Below are 18,333 nucleotides of genomic sequence, written 5' to 3'. Positions count from 1 at the left end.
ACCACCACCACCAATACCACCACCACTACCAGCACCAGTACCACCAATACCACCATCATCAATACCACCAACACCAATACCACCACCACCAATGCCACCAATACCGCCACCACCAATACCACCACCCATACCACCACCACCAATACCAGTACCACCACCACCAATACAATACCACCACCAATACCAATACCACCTCCACTGCCATTACCACCACCAATACCAGTACCACCACCACCAATACCACCACCATCACCAATACAACCAATACCACCACCAATAGCTCAACAACCACAAATACCAGTACCACCAATACCAGCACCAATGCCACCACCAATACTACCACCACCAATACCAATACCACCACCACCAATACCAGTACCACCAATACCAATGCCACCATCAATACCAATACCATCACCACCAATACCGCCACCACCAATACCACCACCACTAATACCAGTACCACCACCAATACCAATATCACCACCACCAAGACGACCATCAGCACCAAAACCACCAATACCACCGCCACCAATATCATCACCACCAATACCATCACCACCAATTCTAGCGCCACCAATACTAGCACCACCAATACCACCAACACTACCACCACCACCAATACCACCACCAATGCCACAAATACAATCAACTCTAATACCACCGCCAATACCACTGCTGCCACCACCAATACCACCACCAATACCACCATCAATACCAATACCACCACCACCAATACCACCACCATCAATACCACCATCACCAATACCACCTCCTATACTAGTACCAGCACCAATACCAATACCACCACCAATACCGATACCAACACCACCAATACCACCGCCACCAATACCGCCACCACCAATACCAGTACCACCATCACCTATACCACTACCAATACCACCACAACAAATACCACCACAACCAATACCACTACCAAGACCACCACTACCAACACCAGTACCACTGCCACCAATACTACCTCCACCACCAATGCCCCCACCACCAATACCAATATCACCACCAATACCAATACCACCACCACCAAAACCACCAATACCACCGCCACCAGTACCACCACCACCAATACCACCACCAATGCCACAAATACCATCAACTCCAATAATGCCACCAATACCACCACCACCACCACTGCTGCCACCACCAATACCATCACCAATACCACCATCAATACCAATACCTCCACCACCAATACCACCACCACCAATACCACCACCTATACCAGTACCACCACCACCAAATCCTTTACCACCACCACGACCAATACCACCAATACCACTACCAAGACCACCTCTACCACCACCAGTACCACCACCATCAATACCACCACCACCACCAATGCCACCACCACCAATGCCACCACCACCAATACCACTACCACCAGTACAACTACCACCAATACCACCACCAATACCACCACCAATACTAATATCACCACCACCGCCATTACCACCACAAATACCAGTACCACCACCACCAATACCACCACTATCGCCAATACCACCACCACCATCAATACCACCAGTACCACCACCACCAATACCACCACCACCGTCAACACCACCAACACCACCACCACCACAACCAATACCACCACCACCACTATCACCAAAACCAGCACAAATACCACCTCCAATGCTACCACCAATACTACCACCACCAATATCCCCACCACCAATAGCAATACCAGTACCACCACCACCAATACCAATGCCACCACCAACACCATTACCACCACCACCAATACCGCCATCACCAATACCACCACCACTAATACCAGTACCACCACCACCAATACCAATACCACCACCAATACCAGTACCACCACCAAAATCACCAATACCACCGCCTCCAGTACCACCACCACCAATGCCACAAATATCATCAACTCTAATAATGCCACCAATACCACCACCTATACCAGTACCACCACCAGCAAATCCAATACCACCACCAATACCGATACCACCACCACCAATACCACCACCACCACCAGTACCGCTACCACCAATACCAGTACCACCATCACCTATACCACCACCATTACCAATACCACTGTGACCAATACCACCATGACCAATACCACCAATACCACTAACAAGACCACCACTACCACCACCAGTACCACCACAACCAATACCACCACCAATGCCACCACCACCAATGCCACCACCACCAATACCACTACCACCAATACAACTACCACCAATACCACCACCAATACCATCACCAATACCAATAACCCCACCACCGCCATTACCACCACAAATACCAGTACCACCACTACCAATACCACCACTATCGCCAATACCACCACCACCATCAACACCACCAGTACCACCACCACCACTACCACCAAAACCAGCACCAATACCACCACCAATGCTACCACCACCAATATCACCACCACCAATAGCAATACTGCCACCACCAATACCAGTATCACCACCACCAATACCAATGCCACCACCAATACCATTACCACCACCACCAATACCGCCACCACAAATACCACCACCACTAATACCAGTACCACCACCACCAATACCAACACGACCACCAATGGCAGTACCACCACCACCACCACCACCAAAACAACCAATACCACCGCCTCCAGTACCACCACCACCAATACCACCACCAATGCCACAAATACCATCAACTCTAATACCGCCACCAATACCACCACCTATACCAGTACCACCACCACCAAATCCAATACCACCACCAATACCGATACCACCACCACCAATACCACCACCACCAGTACCGCTACCACCAATACCAGTACCACCATCACCTATATCACCACCATTACCAATACCACTGTGACCAACACCACCACAGCCAATACCACTATCAAGACCACCACTACCACCACCAGTACCACCACCACCAATACCACCACCAATGCCACCACCACCACCAATACCACTACCACCAATACAACTACCACAATACCACCACCAATACCATCACCAATACCAATATCACCACCACCGCCATTACCACCACAAATACCAGTACCACCACCACCAATACCACCACCACCAGTACCGCTACCACCAATACCAGTACCACCATCACCTATACCACCACCATTACCAATACCACTGTGACCAATACCACCACGACCATTACCACTACCAAGACCACCACTACCACCACCAGTACCACCACCACCAATACCACCACCAATGCCACGACCACCAATACCACTACCACCAATACAACTACCACAATACCACCACCAATACCATCACCAATACCAATATCACCACCACCGCCATTACCACCACAAATACCAGTACCACCACCATCAATACCACCAGTTCCACCACCACCAATACCACCAGTACCACTACCACCAATACCACCACCACTGTCAACACCACCAATACCAACACCAATGGCACTACCACCACCACCACAACCAATACCACCACCACCAATACCAATATCACTACCACCGAAACCAGCACCAATACCACCACCAATGCTACCACCAATACTACTACCACCAATATCACCACCACCAATAGCAATACCACCAACACCAATACAAGTACCACCACCACTGTTGGACTTGGCCCTTCTGGCAAGTTCACCCCTAGAACTTTTTGCATTATCCTAGCCTTTTTCCTGTGTTGTACTAGTGGTTTTAGGCCTCTAGGCGCTTTTACACTGTGTCCCATTGGAAAGTGCGTGCGCTCTGGGTTACATTGAGTGAGACTGACCTGCCCTCTCATAGGAATGCATGGGGGATCTGAGTGACCATGTTAGTTCCTGATGCGTGGGGAGTGCAGGGCAGAGTTTGGTATGTGCGGACTCGTGTGATGAAATGCTGCACGATGATGTGTGTGGCGTCAATGTACCTAGTGTGGAAGTGCCACTTCTAGAAGTGGGCATTTCTGTGTGCAGTGTGAGATGAGTGCCTCGTCTGGCGATTGGCTGCCTGAGGTCATGTGACGGGCTAGGGAATCCCCAGAGTCAGGAGGAGTCACCCAGTGGTGAATGGGGAGATCAGCAGCTAGATGGGTGGGAGAAGTACACCTAGGACCTGAATAGGGCTGGGCTTTCCCCACACAATGCTGGCTCCGCCCCCTGTGGTGCGACTGATGACCCTGGCCTGTTCTCTGAATAGGGAGAGGGGCTGAGCAAAACAAAGTGCTCAAGAACCAGTTGTATCTGGTTCGCCCCTTCCCTGCACCTTGAGACAAAGGATTTGGTGTATAAAAGAGGGGCTGTGACCCCATGAAAATGTTCTTGTGCTTAACTTGAAACAACCAGGGGCGTGCTGCTGCTGGGGCCCAGGGGAAGGCTTGCCTCCCTGGGCCCTGCCCAGCCCCTGGATGCCGGATGGACTTTGTGGGACCTTTTGCTCCTGTTTCCTGGATCTATCAAGGACTTTGTGAGGTCCTGAACATAGCGCCTGGAGAGCGCTTTATCCTAATTTCCCCCAGAGAGAGGAGCTGGGGCTGTGCAGCGTCGCGCTGCTGAGAGCGAGTAAGAGGGAATCCCCAGTGTAGGGATTCCCCTATGATGCGTGCTTTCGCGGGTGCCCACTCCGCTTATTTGGTCGTTAGTAGCGGGAGCCTACTCCGCTTTATGTTGTTAAGTATATGCAGGTGCCCACCCTGCGTCTTCGTTTCGACTTCATAATTCATGCGGGTGCCCACCCCGCGACTTTGCCCGTGGTCGATGCGGGAGCCCACCCCGCTTATGTCCGCTTCATCTTTATTTCACGTACGAGGGAGCCCAGCCCTCTTGCCGATGAAGACAAGTCACCGCCGCGGCCCGCGGCAAAACAGGAAGTCAGGCGGCCAGACACCTGGAGCGGGGCGGGACTTCCGCTTGAGGAAAGGAAGTCCCGCTCGCCGCCCAAGATCCGCCCGGAGCCTCGCAGGCTCCATCTACAAAGTCCCGGTCCCGAGATGGGGGACCGGGTGAAGCGTGGTGAGCATGGCGGCATCATTGAAGGAGGGTGGGAGCCCACCCCGCCTCCGCGAGCCGATAGGTGAAGTCCCGGGTCCCGGGAAGGGGCCCGGGTGAAGATTGCAGCACGGGGCACAGCCGGCAGAAGGGAGGAGTAGTCCCGGGTCCCTGGAAGGGGCCCGGGTGAAGAGGGGAGAGAGAGAAGAGGAGATTCCCCCCCAGTCGAGAGAGAGCCCGGTGTGTGGGATGGCTGGGGGGAGAGCAGAGTCGAGGCACCACACCGGTGCCTCTTTCCCGAGCGGCCCCGCTTGACAGAGGGCTGCTCCAACACGGGGCACAGATGTTTATTTTTAGAGCCTGTGATTAGCGATTCATGCTAATGTGATTGGGTGTTATGAAATGTACTGTGTATAGCATGTTTCGCGCACCCTGTGCTATTCCTCTAAATGTGATCTTCTATGATTATGAGGTTGTTTTACCTGTTTAGGTTGATGATAGGGAGATTGTACTTCCCTGTGCGATATACGCCCCTAGAGTAGTTATACTTAGGTGGTTAGGTCTAATGCGTTAGACTAATGAGAAAGTGCATAATGTGTTTATGCCCCTGTGATGGATGCAGGATAGGTTTTATACCTGATGCTAGTGTGATGACTCTGAGGTCATTATTGCGCCAGTAGTTACTGGTTGTGCTCTACCGTGCTAATTTGTGTTACAGTTAGTATATGTCCTACATGTACAATTGGTGATTTGTGCTGATTCTGACAGTGCTCCATGTGGCCCTGTCCCGTGTAAATAGTCCCTTGTAAAATTCTGCCCAGTGTCAGTTGGCACAGTGTAAATTGTGTGAATATTATCTAATGTGTTTTGGTATAATACAAAGGCTATTTTTATATATAACCTTGTGTGGAGTTTCCTTTGTGGTGGGCCTTGGGTGTTATTGCTGGGTGCGTGCGCAAACGCTTTACACATTGCCTCCGGGATAAGCCTGACTGCTCGTGCCAAGCTACCAAGGGGGTGAGCAGGGGTTATCTTTGGCGTGTAACTCCCCAGCCCTGACTAGAGTGGTGGTTTCTGCCTGGCTTTGGCGCAAGCCCTAGCCAACCAGAAATCCCATTTCTAACATTGGTGATCAGCGGTGGGATAGGACTTGCGTTTGCGCTGTACCGCAGCAGCAACTGGCTGCACTACAAAACTCTGCATTTTAGATAGTCACATGGTATAGGGATTATTGTTCTAAGTTTGTTTTAAAGTGTCATTTCTGTGGAAATGTGTTTCTGGATTCACCAGTAAGGGTGGGATCCAGTGGTGGCAGCAGATGTGTGCCCAGTGCATGTATTCCCATTCCCAGTTCCCGGGGTAATGGTACCTGTGTCACGTGGTGGTCAGGTTGAGAAATCAGGGTCTGTAGAAACTGTCTTACCAGTCTTGGGAGGGGTTTGGGGATGAATGTGTAATGCGCTGGATAAATGTGAACGTCCCATTCCCAGTTCCCAGAGTAATGGTACCTGTGTCACGTGGTGGTCAGGCTGAGAAATCAGGGGCGTAGAAACTGTCTTACCAGTCTGGGGGTGTGTGTGTGGATGAATGGTGTGAGTTCTCTGAAATAAGGAGCTTGCTGAATACTTTGGTGTGAGTTCTCTGAAATAAGGAGCTTGCTAGTTGATTGGGTGTGAGTTCTCTGGGATAGGGAACTTGCATTGGGGAGTGATTCCAAAAGGAGTGGCTGAGGTGTCTTCCAGCCCAGCGTGGTGGAAGAGGTTCAGAGTAGCCCAGCTAGGTCTCGGTGTAGGGGCTCACGTCCTGTCTCTGCGGAGAAGGAGTGGGTGGGACTGCGTGTCTCCAGGTGCCCGAAACCCAGTCTCAGGGCCTGGATGGTTTCTTTAGGGAACATCAGGTCGGGGGCCTAGGCTGTACTAATAGGTCATTTGAGGAGGATCTTCCAGTGTCTAGAGGACGTGGAGTGTCTGTAATCAGAGCTCCAGTAGTCCTGGTGTCTGGCAGTACCGCTCCAGTTGGGAAGGTGCGGAAGTCCAGAGGGAGGGGTGAGAGGGGGAGGGATTCCCCAGTGGGAACCAGTAGGTCAGGGACCAGCCGGGAGGGCTGAGTCGCCACTGAGTGACCGTGGTGTCGCCACTTCTGTCCTGGGGGGTCTGCACGCACCATCAGATGGACAGGAGGTTGTGAGATCAGCGCCAGGCAGACTGTCACATGACCCATTAGTTATGTGTCACCCTCGTTAAGTCCTGGTGCGCCAGGCATCTGACCAAAGGGTACGTCCCTCGGTTGGGGAGCCAGTAGTCGGTGTTTCCGGATCTGGACGTAAGGGCAGCTGTAGTCCTGAGGGCAGGTGGGGCTCATCTTAAGTGAAGAGACCCTGCTCTACAGTGGAAGGGGGTGCAGAGGGAGGGAGTCCTCACCTCTGACCCCTTGGATCCCAGGTGGTAGACCAGTTGGGGGAGAGAGGTCCTGAACTGGTGGGAGAGTTGTGTTCTGGTGGGTGCTTCCCTGGGAGGGAGCGGAACCCCAGAAGTAGAGGTAGGGTGGGGCATTCTTGCCCATGACCTCTGGTCAGCCTGAGGGTGTGGACCCTAGGTTGAAGGATCAGTGGTAGTTGGGAACTACACTGAGAGGGAGAGTGGAGAATGGCTTGTATGCCAGGGGTTACTACCCCCCACTCTGGGTTTGGCAAGGACCAGTGGTATCTGGGTGGCCTAGGGCCTGGTCCTGGCCATGGACAACTAGGTAGTACCAATGGGGTAGCCTAGTTGGGCCTGAGTTTTTTTCGGTTGTTTTTTTTTCAGATGGAACCACGTTGATTGAGAATGGCGTAGAACCGGAGAGTGTCCCTGCAGTGTGGGCCTGCGTCCGTGTTCTATCGCCCCAAGCAGGGAAGACCATCACGGTGGTGATTGGTCTGCCCTGCGTTTTGACTGGAAGGGGGTTGTGTTGGATTTGGCCCTTCTGGCAAGTTCACCCCTAGAACTTTTTGCATTATCCTAGCCTTTTTCCTGTGTTGTACTAGTGGTTTTACGCCTCTAGGCGCTTTTACACTGTGTCCCAGTGGAAAGTGCGTGCGCTCTGGGTTACATTGAGTGAGACTGACCTGCCCTCCCATAGGAATGCATGGGGGATCTGTGTGACCATGTTAGTTCCTGATGCATGGGGAGTGCAGGGCAGAGTTTGGTATGTGCGGACTCGTGTGATGAAATGCTGCGCGATGATGTGTGCGGCGTCAATGTACCTAGTGTGGAAGTGCCACTTCTAGAAGTGGGCATTTCTGTGTGCAGTGTGAGATGAGTGCCTTGTCTGGCGATTGGCTGCCTGAGGTCATGTGACGGGCTAGGGAATCCCCAGAGTCAGGAGGAGTCACCCAGTGGTGAATGGGGAGATCAGCAGCTAGATGGGTGGGAGGAGTACACCTAGGACCTGAATAGGGCTGGGCTTTCCCCACACAATGCTGGCTCCGCCCCCTGTGGTGCGACTGATGACCCTGGCCTGTTCTCTGAATAGGGAGAGGGGCTGAGCAAAACAAAGTGCTCAAGAACCAGTTGTATCTGGTTCGCCCCTTCCCTGCACCTTGAGACAAAGGATTTGGTGTATAAAAGAGGGGCTGTGACCCCATGAAAATGTTCTTGTGCTTAACTTGAAACAACCAGGGGCGTGCGGCTGCTGGGGCCCAGGGGAAGGCTTGCCTCCCTGGGCCCTGCCCAGCCCCTGGTTGCCGGATGGACTTTGTGGGACCTTTTGCTCCTGTTTCCTGGATCTATCAAGGACTTTGTGAGGTCCTGAACATAGCGCCTGGAGAGCGCTTTATCCTAATTTCCCCCAGAGAGAGGAGCTGGGGCTGTGCAGCGTCGCACTGCTGAGAGCGAGAAAGAGGGAATCCCCAGCGTAGGGATTCCCCCATGATGCGTGCTTTCGCGGGTGCCCACCCCGCTTATTTGGTCGTTAATAGCGGGAGCCTACTCCGCTTTATATTGTTAAGTATATGCAGGTGCCCACCCTGCGTCTTCGTTTCGACTTCATAATTCATGCGGGTGCCCACCCCGCGACTTTGCCCGTGATTGATGCGGGAGCCCACGCCGCTTATGTCCGCTTCATCTTTATTTCACGAACGAGGGAGCCCAGCCCTCTTGCCGATGAAGACAAGTCACCGCCGCGGCCTGCGGCAAAACAGGAAGTCAGGCGGCCAGACGCCTGGAGCGGGGCGGGACTTTCGCTTGAGAAAAGGAAGTCCCGCTCGCCGCCCAAGATCCGCCCGGAGCCTCGCAGGCTCCATCTACAAAGTCCCGGTCCCGAGATGGGGGACCGGGTGAAGCGTGGTGAGCATGGCGGCATCATTGAAGGAGGGCGGGAGCCCTCCCCCCCTCCGCGAGCCAATAGGTGAAGTTCCGGGTCCAAGGAGGGGGCCCGGGCGAAGATTGCAGCGTGGGGCTCCCAGGAGTGAGGGAAGCCCCGCGCCGCGAGAGGAGTTCTGTGCCAGTAGTGAGGCAGGGCTCCCCAGAGCGAGGGAGAGCCCCGCGCAGCCGGCAGAAGGGAGGAGAAGTCCCGGGTCCCTGGAAGGGGCCCGGGTGAAGAGGGGAGAGAGAGAAGAGGAGATTCCCCCCCCCCCAGTCGAGAGAGAGCCCGGTGAGTGGGATGGCTGGGGGGGAGCAGAGTCGAGGCACCACGCCGGTGCCTCTTTCCCGAGCAGCCCCGCTTGACAGAGGGCTGCTCCATCACGGGGCACAGATGTTTATTTTTAGAGCCTGTGCGTGGCTCCAACGATGTGGGAATATTTGGTTTTAGAGCCTATGTGGCTCCAACGTGGGCACGTTGTGTTTAGGTGCCCCCCGCCCCCATGTGGGCATGATTGTTTATCGAGCCTGCGTGGCTCCCACGGGCATAGGTATATTCAGAGCCCTGAGGCTCCAACGAAGGGGGGATTATTGTTTCAGAGCCAGGAGAGGCTCCAACTTGGGGACATGTGTATGTTTTCAGAGCCCAGGGGGCTCCAGCGTGTTGGCATGATTAGTTCGAGCGCCAGTGCGCTCCACAGTACTGGGGGACATGGTGTGTGTCGAGCCTAGGTGGCTCCAACGTTTTGGATATTGTTACAGGGGCCATTGAGAGCCCATGCCTCCTATTTGCCTTCCCCAGCTGCGCAGCACTTAGTGCCAGCTGCAGCTTTTAGGCCCTGTTCTTGTCCCCAGCTGCCCAGCAAGTAATGGGCAGCTGCTACGTTTAGGTTCTGGTGCGACCTGGACCCTAACGCGATTGAGGTGTTATTGCGATTCATGCTAATGTGATTGGGTGTTAGGAAATGTACTGTGTATAGCATGTTTCGCGCACCCTGTGTTATTCCTCTAAATGTGATCTTCTATGATTATGAGGTTGTTTTACCTGTTTAGGTTGATGATAGGGAGATTGTACTTCCCTGTGCGATATACGCCCCTAGAGTAGTTATACTTAGGTGGGTAGGTCTAATGTGTTAGACTAATGAGAAAGTGCATAATGTGTTTATGTCACTGTGATGGATGCAGGATAGGTTTTATACCTGATGCTAGTGTGATGACGCTGAGGTCATTATTGCGCAAGTAGTTACTGGTTGTGCTCTACCGTGCTAATTTGTGTTACAGTTAGTATTGGTCCTACATGTACAATTGGTGATTTGTGCTGATTCTGACAGTGGTCCATGTGGCCCTGTCCCGTGTAAATAGTCCCTTGTAAAATTCTGTCAAGTGCCAGGTGGCACAGTGTAAATTGTGTGAATATTATCTAATGTGTTTTGGTATGATACAAAGGCTATTTTTATATATAACCTTGTGTGGAGTTTCCTTTGTGGTGGGCCTTGGGTGTTGTTGCTGGGTGCGCGCGCAAACGCTTTACACATTGCCTCCGGGATAAGCCTGACTGCTCGTGCCAAGCTACCAAGGGGGTGAGCAGGGGTTATCTTTGGCGTGTAACTCCCCAGCCCTGACAAGAGTGGTGGTTTCTGCCTGGCTTTGGCGCAAGCCCTAGCCATCCAGAAATCCCATTTCTAACAACCACCAATACCATTACCACCACCACCAATACCGCCATCACCAATACCACCACCACTAATACCAGTACCACCACCACCAATACCAATACGACCACCAATACCAGTACCACCACCACCACCAAGATCCCCAATACCACCGCCTCCAGTACCACCACCACCAATGCCACAAATACCATCAACTCTAATACCGCCACCAATACCACCACCTATACCAGTACCACCACCACCAAATCCAATACCACCACCAATACCGATACCACCACCACCAATACCACCACCACCAGTACCGCTACCACCAATACCAGTACCACCATCACCTATACCACCACCATTACCAATACCACTGTGACCAATACCACCACGACCAATACCACCAATACACTACCAAGACCACCACTACCACCACCAGTACCACCACAACCAATACGACCACCAATGCCACCACCACCAATGCCACCACCACCAATACCACTACCACCAATACAACTACCACCAATACCACCACCAATACCACCACCAATACCAATACCACCACCAATACCAATATCCCCACCACCGCCATTACCACCACAAATACCAGTAAAACCACCACCAATACCACCACTATCGCCAATACCACCACCACCATCAATACCACCAGAACCGCCACCACCAATACCACCACCACCGTCAACACCACCAATACCAACACCAATAACACTACCACCACCACCACAACCAATACCACCACCACTACCACGAAAACCAGCACCAATACCACCACCAATGCTACCACCAATACTACCACCACCAATATCACCACCACCAATAGCAATACTGCCACCACCAATACCAGTACCACCACCACCAATACCAATGCCACCACCAATACCATTACCACCGCCACCAATACCACCACCACCAATACCACCACCACTAATACCAGTACCACCACCACCAATACCACCACCAATACCAGTACCACCACCACCACCACCAAAACAACCAATACCACCGCCTCCAGTACCACCACCACCAATACCACCACAAATGCCACAAATACCATGAACTCTAATACCGCCACCAATACCAGTACCTACACCACCAAATCCAATACCACCACCAATACCGATACCACCACCACCAATACCAGTACCGCTACCACCAATACCAGTACCACCATCACCTATACCACCACCATTACCAATACCACTGTGACCAATACCACCACGACCAATACCACTACCAAGCCCACCACTACCACCACCAGTACCACCACCACCAATACCACCACCAATGCCACCACCACCAATACCACTACCACCAATACAAGTGCCACAATACCACCACCAATACCACCACCAATACCAATATCACCACCACCGCCATTACAACCACAAATACCAGTACCACCACCACCAATACCACCACTATCGCCAATACCACCACCACCATCAATACCACCAGTACCACCACCACCAATACCACCAGTACCACTACCACCAATACCACCACCACCGTCAACACCACCAATACCAACACCAATAGCACTACCACCACCACCACAACCAATACCACCACCACCAATACCAATATCACTACCACAGAAACCAGCACCAATACCAGCACCAATGCTACCACCAATACTATCACCACCAATATCACCACCACCAATAGCAATACCACCACCACCAATACCAGTACCACCACCACCAATACCAATGCCACCACCAATACCATTACCACCACCACCAATACTGCCACCACCAATACCACCACCACTAATACCAGTACCACCACCACCAATAGCAATACGACCAACAATACCACCACCACCAAAACAACCAATACCACCGCCTTCAGTATCACCACCACCAATACCACCGCCAATGCCACAAATACCATCAACTCTAATACCACCACCAATACCACCACCAACAACACCACTGCTGCCACCACCAATACCACCATCAATACCAATACCACCACCTATACCAGTACCACACCACCAAATCCAATACCACCACCAATAACGATACCACCACTGCCAATACCACCACCACCAATACCGCCACCACCAATACCAGTAGCACCATCACCTATACCACCACCCATATATCCACGACCAATACCACCACAAGCAAGACCACCACTACCACTACCAAGACCACCACTACCACCACCAGTACCACCACCACCAATACCACCACCACCACCACCACCACCAGTACCACTACCACCAATACCAATACCACCTCCACCAATACCACCACCACCAATACCACTACCACCAATACAACTACCACCAATACCACCACTAACACCACCTCCAACACCACCACCACCATCAATACCTCCACCACCACCAATACCATCACCACCAATACTACCACCATCTCTAATACCAACTCCAATGCCACCACCACCACCAATATCACCACCGACAATACAACCATTACCACCACCACCAATAGCACCACTGCCAATACCAATACCACCACAAATACTATTAGCACCACCACCAATACCACCACCACCAATCCTGCCACCACCAATACCACCACCACTACAACCAGTACCAATACCACCACCAATACCACCACCACCACCAATAACACCACCACCAATACCACCACCACCAGTACCACTGCTACCAATACCACCACCACCAATACCACCACCACTAACAGTAACAGCACCACCACTCACAGTCCCACCATCATCAATACCACCAACACCAATACCACCTCCACCAATGCCACCAATATTGCCACCACCAATACCACCACCACCAATACCAGTACCACCACCACCAGCACCAATACCACCACCAATGCCACCACCAATACTACCACCACCAATACCAATACCACCACCACCCCCATTACCACCACCAATCCCAGTACCACCATCACCATCGCCAATACCACCACCATCAATACCACCAGTACCCCTACCACCAATACCACCACCACCGTCAACACCACCAATACCACCACCAATAGCACTACCACCACCACCACTACCAATACCACTACCACCAATACCAGTACCACCAATACCAGCACCAATACCACCACCAATGCCACCACCAATACTACCACCACCAATACCAATACCACCACCACCAATACCAGTACCACCATCACCAATACCAATGCCACCACCAATACCAATACCACCACCAACAGTACCGCCACCACCAATACCACCACCACTAATACCAGTACCACCACCACCAATGCCACCAACACTACCACAGAGCAGTACCACCACCACCAATACCACCACCAATACCACCACCACCAATACCACTGCGGCCACCACCAACACCACCACCAATACCACCATCTATACCAATACCACCACCACCAATACCACCACCATCAATACAGCCACCACCATTACCACCACCTATACTAGTACCAGCACCAATACCAATACCACCACCAATACTGATACCAACACCACCAATACCACTGCCACCAATACTGCCACCACCAATACCAGTACCACCACCACCTATACCACAACCAATACCACCACGACCAATACCACCATAACCAATACCCCCAATACCACTACCAAGACCACCACTTCTACCACCAGTACCACCACCACCAATACCACCATCACCAGTACCACCACCACCAATACCGACACCAATGCCACAAATACCATCAACTCCAATACTGCCACCAATACCACCACTACCACTGCTGCCACCAGCAATACCACCACCAATACCACCATCAATACCAATACCATCACCACCAATACCACCACCACCAATACTATCAATACCACAATACTAATAGCACCACCACCAATACCACCACCACCAATACCATAGCCACCAATTCTAGTGCCACCAATACTAGCACCACCAATACCACCAACACTACCACCACCAATACCACCACCACCAATACCACCACCAATGCCACAAATACTATGAACTCTAATTCCACCATCAATACCACCACCACCAATACCACTGCTTCCACCACCATACCAACAACAATACCAATACCACCACAACCAATACCACCACCATCAATACCACCACCACCAATACACCACCTATACTAATCCCACCACCAATACCACCACCACCAATAGCACCACCATCAATACCAGTACCACCATCACCAATACCACCACAACCAATACCACCACAACCAATACCACTACCATAAAATACAACTACCACAAATACCACCACAAATACCACTGCCAATACCGCCACCAACAATAACACCACCACCAATACCACCACCACCAATACGACTGCCACCAATACCACCACTGCCAATACCACCACCACTACCTGTACCAGTACTACCACAACCAATACCAACATCATCAATACCACCAAAACCAATACCACCACCACCAATGCCACCAATACTGCCACCACCAAGACCATCACCAATACCACCACCACCAAGACCAGTATCACCACCACCAATACCAATACCACCACCAATACCACCACCACCGCCATTACCACCATCAATACCAGTACCACCACCACCAACACCAGCACCATCACCAATACCACCAATACCACCACCAATAGCACTACCACCACCACCACCACAAATACCACCACCACCAATACCAGTACCACCAATACCAGCACCAATACTACTACCACCAATATCACCACAACCAATACCAATACCAGCACCACCAATACCACCACCACCAATACCAATGCCACCACCAACACCGATACCACCACCACCAATACCGCTACCACCAATACCACCACCACTAATACCAGTACCACCACCACAATACCAATATCACCACCACCAATACGACCACCACCACCAAAACCACCAATACCACCTAAACCAATACCACCACCACCAATACCATCGCCACCATTTCTAGCGCCACCAATACTTGCACCACCAATACCACCAAAACTACCACCAACACTACCACCACCACCAATACCACAACCAATGAAACAAATACTATCAACTCTAATACCACCACCAATACCACTGATGCCACCACCAATACCACCATCAATACCAATACAACCACCACCAATACAACCACCACCAATACCACCACCATAAATACCACCACCACCTATACTAATACCACCACCAATACCAATACCCCCACCAATACCGATACCAACACCACCACCAACAATACCGCCACCAAAAATACCACCACCACTAATACCAGTACCACCACCACCAATACCAATACCATCACCAATACCAATATCACCACCACCAATATGACCACCACCACCAAAACCACCAATTCCACTGCCACCAATACCACCACCACCTATACCATCGCCACCAATTCTAGCGCCACCGATACTAGCACTACCAATACCACCAACATTACCACCACTAGTACCACCACCATAAATACCACCACCACTGCCACAAATACTATCAACTCTAATTCCTCCACCAATACCACTGCTGCCACCACCAATACCACCATCAATACCAACACCACCACCACCAATACCACCACCATCAATACCACCACCACCAATACCACCACCTATTCTAGTACCACCACCAATACTGATCCCAACACTACCATACCAACACCACCAATACTGCCACCACCAATACCAGTATCACCATCACCTATACCACCACCAATACCACCACGACCAATACCACCACAACCAATACCACCAATACAACTACCAAGACCACCACTACCACCACCAGTACCACCACCTCCAATACCACCACCACCACTAATGCCACCACCACCACTACCACCACCACCACCAATACCACCACCACCAATACCACTACCACAAATACAACTACCACCACCAATACCACCACCTTCAACACCAATACCACCATCAATACCACCACCACCACCACAAATACTACCACCACCACTACTACCACCACCACCAATATCACCACCACCAATACTACCAATAACACCACCACCAATACCACCACCACCACCATCACTACCACCACCAATACCACCACCACCAATACCATCACTACCAATACCACCACCACCCCAATGCCACCACCAATACCAAGACCACCAGCAATACCACCACCAATACCACCACCACCAATACCACCACCACCAATACCACACCAATACCTCCACCACCATTACCACCACGCATACCCCACCACCACCATCACCAATATCACCACTAATACCACCACTAATACCACAACCACCAATAACATGACCACCACCACCAATACCACCACCAATACCAATAGCACCACCACCAATACCAATACCACCACCACCAATTCTGACACCACCAACACCACCACCAATATCAGTACAACTACCACCAATAGAAATACCACCACCAATACCAATACCACCACCACCACCACCACCAAAACCACCAATACCACCACCAATACCACCACCACCACCAATACCACTGCCACCAATACCACCACCACCAATACCAGCACCACTACCAGCACCACCAATACCACCATCATCAATACCATCAACACCAATACCATCACCACCAATACCACCACCAATTCCAGTACCACCTCCACCAATACCACCACCAATGCCAATACCTCCACCACCATTACCTCCAGCAATACTAGCACCACCATCACCAATACCACCATTAATGCCAATACCACCACCAATACCACCTCCACCAATACCACCACCACTGTCAAAACCAATACCACCACCACCAATACCACCAACACCACCACCATCAACACCACCAATGGCACCACCACTACCACGATACCACTACCACAATACCAGCAGCAATACCACCAACAATGCTACCAATACCATATCCACCAATACCACCCCCACCAATACCTATACCAATACCACCACCACCCCAATGCCACCACCAATACCAAGACCACCAGCAAACCGCCACTACCAATACCACCACCACCAATACCACCACCACAAATACCACACCAATACCTCTACAGCCATTGCCACCACCCATACCCCACCACCATCACCAATATCACCACTAATACCACCACTAATACCACAACCACCAATAACATGACCACCACCACCAATACCACCACCAATACCAATAGCACCACCACCAATACCAATACCATCACCACCAATTCTGACACCACCAACACCACCACCAATATCAGTACAACTACCACCAATAGAAATATCACCACCAATACCAATACCACCACCACCACCACCACCAAAACCACCAATACCACCACCAATACCACCACCACCACCAATACCACTGCCACCAATACCACCACCACCAATACCAGCACCACTACCAGCACCACCAATACCACCATCATCAATACCATCAACACCAATACCATCACCACCAATACCACCACCAATTCCAGTAC

General features: G+C 51.5%; 1 pseudogene across 1 annotated transcript in view; it reads left to right on the top strand.

The window, feature by feature from the left end:
- The window catches only part of LOC146870435 (acid-sensing ion channel 2-like), a 1,159,191-nt pseudogene that overhangs the window by 750,807 nt on the left and 390,051 nt on the right, over nucleotides 1-18,333 (top strand). The gene's annotated exons all lie outside the window — the stretch shown is intronic.

This window comes from Triturus cristatus, chromosome 1_1, assembly GCF_964204655.1.
Source record: "Triturus cristatus chromosome 1_1, aTriCri1.1, whole genome shotgun sequence".
Taxonomy (NCBI): Eukaryota; Metazoa; Chordata; class Amphibia; order Caudata; family Salamandridae; genus Triturus; species Triturus cristatus.
Note: the sequence above shows the minus strand (reverse complement) of the source record. Positions and strands in the feature narration are given on the sequence as shown.